The sequence below is a fragment of the Musa acuminata genome, chromosome BXJ1-11, assembly GCF_036884655.1.
Source record: "Musa acuminata AAA Group cultivar baxijiao chromosome BXJ1-11, Cavendish_Baxijiao_AAA, whole genome shotgun sequence".
Taxonomy (NCBI): Eukaryota; Viridiplantae; Streptophyta; class Magnoliopsida; order Zingiberales; family Musaceae; genus Musa; species Musa acuminata.
This window is the reverse complement of record NC_088337.1, coordinates 19,020,001-19,028,413: the sequence shown is the minus strand read 5'-3', so window position 1 is coordinate 19,028,413 and position 8,413 is coordinate 19,020,001.

Sequence of the window (8,413 nt, the reverse complement as noted above, 5' to 3'; positions counted from 1 at the left end):
TGACCACTTGTTTGCCTCCTCAGCTTATATTTACGTAGCAGTTGTTCATGTTACACATGCTTATTATTTCCGTTGGGTACCGTTCAGTGTCTGCTATCGTTAACTGTGAACATAACCTTTCATCTTCGTCCTCAGTCCTGGTTGTCATCGCAGCAAACTGGCAAAGCACCCTACTGTGTCGTGATGGTGCAAGTTTGTTCTGCTACATTTGCCTCATCATTTTGTGAGCTCAAATACCACGATCAAATCATTTTCATGGTTATATCGAGTAGTTGCATCTGTTGTTTTTCTTCCTTTATCACTTCGTTTTGGATCTTCTGTGGCCCAAAATTCCACACCAGAGTGACCGCTATCCAAGACGAAGGACCACATACCTCGAGCATGGAGACCACATAAGGTCGCAGAACTGTGGCTTGACACCGGTGAGCACACCGAAGATGGCCATAGAATAACGTCCAAAACTTATCAGAGATGTGTGAGGTTTAAAAACTCAGGCTAATTTAATTTCAATGGTGCACATAATTGTAATGTGTTCGATGCAATTACCAGCCATGATTCATGCATCATCGTCCAAAAACCAATTTAATATTGAAAGGGTCATTTCTAGAAACATTATGACAAATAATTCTATCTGTCCATTCCTAACATCAAGTAAAGAACAATCCATGAGTACAATCTAGTTGGGAGAACTGAAGGAGATGACCTGTTTAGGCAAAATAGATTGTTTAATAAGCTGAAAAATCCAAAATACTTTCATCCTCAGTTTATGTTGGGAAGCACTTCATTCTATATCCATTCTGATAGCCAACAAAACTTCTCAATCATAGTCTGTGGTTCCAAGAATAGAAAGAAAGAAACGAAAAACAAAGGCCGAAATTAATCGATCAACTTTCTCTAAAGATAATGGATTTTTATATCTACTTTTCAAGGATCTCAACAGATTGATGATTTTTATTCATTGGTTCAGGTCGGATAAAAGCACAAAGCGATAAGTATATTAATTGGATTATAATTATCCTAAAAAGAAGTAATCCATGTAAAATAGCACTATGAAAACCAATTGTTTTACTTGATTTCCTTACACCAGTTGATGACAAAGATGATGGTGTTGACAAGTAACTGGGTTTCTGTTGGGAAAAATTATTATACCGAAATAATTCTTTTGTGTATCAAAATAAATTTCTCGTCAAAATACTAATTTGTTATCAAAATATAAATATTAACCAAAACAACATAAATAGTAGAACAATAAATTAATCACAAAGAGAGGCACGTAGAAAACCTAATATAGAAAAAATCCCGTAGTCCACTTCAAACTTCTATTATCACCGATAATAATAACATATTTATAATAAATCTTCTCCAGAATAATTAGAGGATTATAATAACATCAAGAATACAGATCTTGGCTCAACCATAATATATAATCATCACCACATATGGATTTCATAAAAGAAAAAGTTTAGATATCACAAAGTGAGTATAGTAGGAAACTACCTTGAGAGAGTCGAAGAGGCTATGATCGAGGCTAAGCAGCTCTCAGCATATAGTAATCTCCTCTAGCATTTGATTGAGCTAAAGCTATTTAATAGATTTCTTGTGTCATTGTAGGACATTCCGACCTGTTCTTTCTTATAATCTTACCGTCTTCAAGTCATGAGGAACTGATATGGGATAGAAAGATTCATATAATGTTTTTGTTTCCCTTTTTTCTTTTTTTTTAATACATCATATTTGGGCTCAATGGTGGGTTATACTAAGTCCACTCTTCGCCCACATGCTTCAAGCTTCTCCTTAGGCAGAGACTTTATCAACATATCTGATTTATTCTCATTGGTATACACCTTTTCCAAGTATAATTCTTTCATCTCAAGCACATCATGAATCCAATGATATCTAACATCAATATGCTTGAATCTAGAATAGTATGTTGAATTTTTGGAGAGATGAATAACACTCCTTTCTATTTCAGGCCTAATTCCTGTAGAAACTTTTTCATCCACAAAGTTTCCTTGCAAGTTTCAGTAATTACTATATATTATAACTTAGACTGCCAAGAGACTGCTCCCCCTGTAAACGTCATCAAGAACCCCGAAGTGGACTTCTTAGAATCAATATCACCTACCATGTCTACATTTGTGTAACCTTCTAACATAAGTTCACTATTGCCAAAACATAAACACAACCTGGAAGTACCTCTTAGATATCTTAATATCCATTTCATTGTTACCCAATATTCCTTACCAGGGTTAGATGGAAATCAGTTGACAACTGCAATTACATGAGCTAAATTTGGCCAAGTATAAACCATAGCATATATCAAACTGCCTACTGTTAGGAACAGAGTTGGCACTAATAGTGGGGAGAGGGGTGGGGGGGGGTTTTGGGTGAATTAATGCAGCGGTCAAATCACGTCGGTTACGAAAATTTCTTTGTTTCTTACGATAAAACCAATTTTAGTAATGCTTAACTTTGAAAGCAATAAGAGGAGCATAGCATGTAATGAGAAAGCAGTTTACAGTTTAAAGTAAATTGCTCAAAGTAAAGCAAACCAGATTTTTATAGTGGTTCGGTCGTCATGACCTACATCCACTCCGCCGATTCCTCTTCCATCAAGGCCACCGGCATCCACTATCGGTCTTCCTTCAATAGGCAAAGACCAACCACCTTTTACAACTCGATTTTCCATTTATCGGGTCTAGAAGATAACCCTTACACCCCCACTTACTCCTCTCTCAAACTATTCTAACACATAGAACTTTTGAGAGGAGTTCACATAAGATTGCAGTAGCGTTTTTTTCTATTTTTACTCTCAAGTCTTATGTGTGTTAACCAGGGATGAGAGGGGTATTTATAGGTCTCAAGTTGATTCAAACTTGGAGTCTAAAAATATCTCATCCCGGGTTTCCTAGGTTTGAGCGGTACCACCGCTAGTGTCAGTCTAACATTGACACTACACTAGGTGGTACCACCACCCAGTCTGGCGGTACCATCTCCTAGCACTAGGCCACTAGGTGATACCACTACCCAAACTGGCGGTACCATCGCCTGGCACCCTGCCAGGGGCGGTACCACCACCCAGACTAGCGGTACCAATGCCTGACATAGTCTCAGAGACTGTGCCATGACGGTGCCACTTATTGGATCACTGTTTGGGCATTTCATTGGGCCTAACACAGTCCTTACATGGGCCCAACTGGCTCCTAATTGAGTTGGCCCAAATCCAATCCTAATTACGTGCTAACTACGAAATCTAAGGCATACTTAAGCTAAACAAGTCCCTATGTCTTGGTTTCTTCCGGCGAGCTTCCGGTGATCTTCCGATGAACTTCCGATGATCTCCCAGCAATATTCCAACGAACTTTCGGTAAGCTCCTAGACTTTATGACGATCTTCTTGGCGAGTTTCGACAAGCTTCTTCCAGCAAGCTCTTGGACTTCTCGACTGGTTCCTGCAGAACTTTCGACAAACGTTTGGACTTCCGACGAACTCTTGAACTCCCAACGAAATCATGTGCTTGACTCGGTAACTTCATTTTGCTTCATGCCTTGCTATCGTAGTTAATCCTGCACATGTAAAACATACTTCGATCTAGACAATTATTACTAAGCATGAATCATGTTGTCCGGCATCATCCTCTTTGGCGCATCGTCCTCTCTTATGACCTATTGCCCAATCGGCTAGTTGACTCTACAAATCCGATATCCTTGGCTCAATATCCGCTCTTCTTGGCCCGATGCCCGAATCCATGGCCCGAAGCCTTATTGTCACGGACTTAGCTAGTTTTGCCTAAGTCGTGCGGCACCCTTGCGTGTCCGTCTGCAAAGGTCAACCTCCCCAAAGCCTCCCATGCCCCTTAGGACCCACAAAAGAAAGAACGGATTAGAGAAAACGCCTCAATCGGGATCCAGGATCCACAAGCAAACATTTCCGAAAACACTTCATAGACAATGCAAATTACAAACAGACTCTACAAGCTCTGAATAGTTGCACAATAAAGGGTAAAATGGTCCATTATAGATCAAAAATCTCTCACACGTGTCCACATGACACAACCTTTATTTACAAGCCTAAAGCGGCCACCAACCTAACTAAAATGGGACTATTAAGCCTTCGGCCGTCCCTCTATATGCTGTACAAAGCATGAACATACCAAAAGACACAGACATACATAAGCATTACATCAAACATCCTATTTAGAAGTTTGTCAGTGACATTCTCCCCCACTTATTCCTTCGACATCCTCGTTGAAGCCTTTGTTGACACTGCAACTCCTCGCCTTTGCTGAGTTTTCAATCTTCTGCTCTAGCTGCAATGCACCTCCTGGCTCCTGGTTGCTCTTCGCTGCTATTTTTGAGTAGCCGAACCTTTGATCCGCCGTGTTTCTTCAACTCGCCAATGATTCTGACTCTTGTGTGGGGTTGGCTGAGTTGTGTTGATCCCTGTTGGTTCTTGCGGATCCTCCAGATGAAGAAAAAGACCATCCTTACTGTGCCAGTCTCTCAAATGCCTCATGCTGCTTGAACTGGGTGGATGCTTGTTGGAGCGTTAACGAGCATCGTCTCGCAAACTTCTGAAGTTTTGGGTCCTTCCTCCACAATATTTGCTCATTGACTCTTCTTTCGCTTAGTTGTCACATCCAAGTAGGTTCGCATCACTTCCGCTTTCGATTGACATTTCGTTGGGAAATGAAGCGGACAATCTACTCTCAGTAGCACTGATCACCGTTGGTGAGAATTTGATAACTATCGTCTTCCATTATCTTCAAAGTGTCTTTGAACATGTGCAGAGCTCCTCTGCTGGATAGATAAGAGAATTGGGGTACTCGATTTCACCCATTCTCTTAAGAGTTGAGAAGGTAAAGGTTACTTGACTTCACCTACCTCCTCAAGGTTGTACTCCATGCATCGAGCTGGTTACTGGCCTTCGCCTGCTCTTTGCTCACACTTTTGAAGCACTTGAAGTGGTTTGCACTCCTTATGTTGAGTTAGCTACTGTGATTCACCTTCTCAATGCCATCGAACTTCTGGAATGCGGAAAGTTTTCACCCCAACTTAGAGTAATTCTCTAATAGATTTTGTCGCCTCTAGGATTGTACCGTCTTCTCTATCAACCCTGCCGCCTACTCCACTGAGTAGCAAAGGTATAGCACTGCGTACTACCTGCTTCGTTCCTTGGTTATGCACTCTTGCATGACCCGAAGTCCTTTACTTTCGGCTATCTTGATGAGAAGCTTGTTGACACCGATCTTACGAAGTTCCTTGGCCTATGCCCTTTAGCCTTGTTTCGGTACTTGGAGTTTACCTATGCATGCTCCACCTCCTCGGCCCCTTTCACGACCAAGCGCTCTCCCTCCATGAGAGTAAGGGATCAATGACTTTCACGGAAGTCCCGCCTCTGTGGTACCATGGCGCTGCCATGCCCATGGCACTACTATCCGTCGCCTCGCATCTGCATCCCTTTTCTTCACAACCAGTAGATATGCCTCTGTGGCACTCCTCCGAGTCTACCTCCATTCTAACTGATGCTTGATTTTGGGTAGCTAAGTCCCTCTGGACTCATCGTCACTTCCTCGCCCCTTTCGACCCCCTGCTTCAACACCTCTGTGTTCTCCAAGCAGCTCCCTTTGGTCGATGGAAAGATAGACTACAACTCCCATGCATGGCCTCTGCCATCGCATTATAGGGTTTGCACTGATTCTATTCTCCTTAGCTTCCTTGGTAGTAACGTTCGCTTACTCGACCTTGTCCTTTGACATGCCGGGCTCCCTTAAGCGAATATGAGCTCTGGAGCAGTCCAACACTCCAACTGCTTCGATCATACCTCTGTATGATCAAGTCCCTCCCATGGGACTCACTGGTACTTGCATTCGAACTTTTCCCTTGGTGGAACCCAGCCCCCATATGCTGATGACCAAGGTTTTCATCCGATACAAAATTCGATGTACGCACGGAAGACCCGCCTCTGCGGTACCATGGCCTTCACTCCTTGATCCATAGCCCTTCTTGTCGTCGTGTTGTTCACCGAAGTGGAGCTTCCAGTAGTTCCCGATCATACCTCCATAAGATCTAGTCCCTCACGGGACTATGTCGTGTGTATCGCATTGCCACGAACTGTTCCACCACGATCCGTTGCACTATGTCGCCTCCTGGTGACATCTCTATTGCATTCTAATCCTTGTGGGATGAACTCGAATTGTAAACCCTTCATGTGTGGCCTCTGCCAATACATCACAGGGTCTCTTCCACCTTCGATTTTGTTCGCTCCTTTGGCAATCGACCTTCATCCACCCACTCTTGGGTCACACCTAGATGAAGCACCGCTCTAGGATAGTCCATCGCCTAGTAGCTCCCGAAGTCCCCCGACTTCGTTGTAATTAGTGTACCATTGTCTGGATCCTGGGCCTCTATCCCTACCAGCACAATCTTTGCTGCACACTGCTTCCTTCATAGCAACTTTAATGGCAACACTGTGACATATTATTCAAGAGTACCCGTCTCTGCGTCCTCTTGCCCCGTGCTAAGGCCTTCTGAACCCAACTTTGCCTTTGTAAATTGAGTCGCCTTAGTTCCTCCATCAAATGCTCCTCCGAGATAAAGTACATGTGACCAGAAGCTCCCTTCGTCTTTGGCACCATGCAAGATGAGTCCGCTCCATCAGAATAAATGACCCATGGAACAACATGATCCTACTCTTGCCTCTGCAAGAGTTCATGTCCTTGACCTCTATCCAAGGAAAGCACTATGCCTCCGCTCCATGTTCCATCTTCTATGCTGGCTCCCTTCATGTGGCTTGGGTACTTCGCCAAGTTACACCCAAGTTGCTCCGCTCCTCGTTTTTGCATTGAGTTAATGGTAGCCCTCGTGCCCACCATTCCATGGGTCAGCTCTCCCTTGAGTCTGATCTTCATATCGACTCCAAGTGTGCCTTCATTTGTGTTGCTTTGGGTTGCTCCCCCACTTGATCTCGCAATGCATCCACCAATACATTCTCTCAAGCGAGATCATGCGATGACTCCTCGCCGATTGCTCAGTCCATTGAGCTTCATAGAGTTGTTGTTTGTTGAGGTACTCCTCCTCAACTTGTGAGGTCCGTCCCATATGATTCTCCCTCTGGAGAGCCGGGACTTATCCCTCCTGGATAACTGTCCCATTAGAGCAACATCTCTCTTTGTTTCGGAGACCACCATCCCCTTATACTACTCCGATCTGCTGAACAAACTGTGCATTATTCTGCCTCCTGCAAACACACTTGCTAGATTGTGACTCCACGTCAATACAGCCCCCGCTGCACCACTCAAGGCCTAGCAACATGCTGAACTCGCTGCACACTTTAGCCTCCTATGGATGTATCCTTCACATGCCGAAGAGAAAGTTTCAATGCTCCATGGCGCCGAGTTTCGGTCGCCTTGGGATGGCCGCGAACATTCCATCGTACGCATACAAGCCCATGCATGAGTACCGAATTCTTTGAGTTAGCAATTCCCCTAACCTCTATGAGCTTTGCATAACTCTTTCGGTCGCTAAACAACTCATTCCACCTTGGATGGTCTCATCCTTTACTAAGCGCCTCGCTTGCCTTGAGTACCATCAAGTATGATTGTCAACGTTGAGCCGTAGCTCAAACTCAGCCATCCCAACTTTTGTGCGCTCCGCATTCTTCCAAGCTTGCCTGTTCTCGTTGTGCCTCTTGCACGAAGGGTTGGCCATTCCTCTGAATGCCAATGTCAGATGCCCGCTCCTCCGAGCGACTCCTTTTCCCTACATCTCCATGCCCGTTTTCCCCCCAAACGGTCGTGCGTATGCTGACTGCCCTCAATGCAGCCCCGCTAGGTCCCCCACATTTGCATGCTAAGTGTTTTTATGAGTGCTTATCCCGCTCTGATACTATTTGTCACAGACTTAGCTGGTTTTGCCTAAGTTATGCAGCACCCTTGCATGTCCGTTCGCAAATGTCAGCTTCCCGAAGCCTCCCATACCCCTTAGGACCCACAAAAGAGAGAACGGGTTAGAGAAAACATCTTAATCAGGATCCACAAGCAAACATTTCCGAAAACACTTCATAGACAATGTAAATTACAAACAGACTCTACAAGCTCTGAATAGTTGCACAATAAAGGGTAAAATGGTCCATTATAGACCGAGAATCTCTCACACGTGTCCACATGACACAACCTTTATTTACAAGCCTAAAGTGGTCACCAACCTAACTAAAATGGGATTATTAAGCCTTCGGCCATCCCTATATATGCTGTACAAAGCATGAACATACCAAAAGACACGGACATACATAAGCATTACATCAAACATCCTGTTTAGAAGTTTGTCCGTGACATTATGTCAATACGTTGACCGATCCTCTAGCCCGACGTCCAATCATCTGACATATTTTCCTCCAGCCCAACATTATTCTT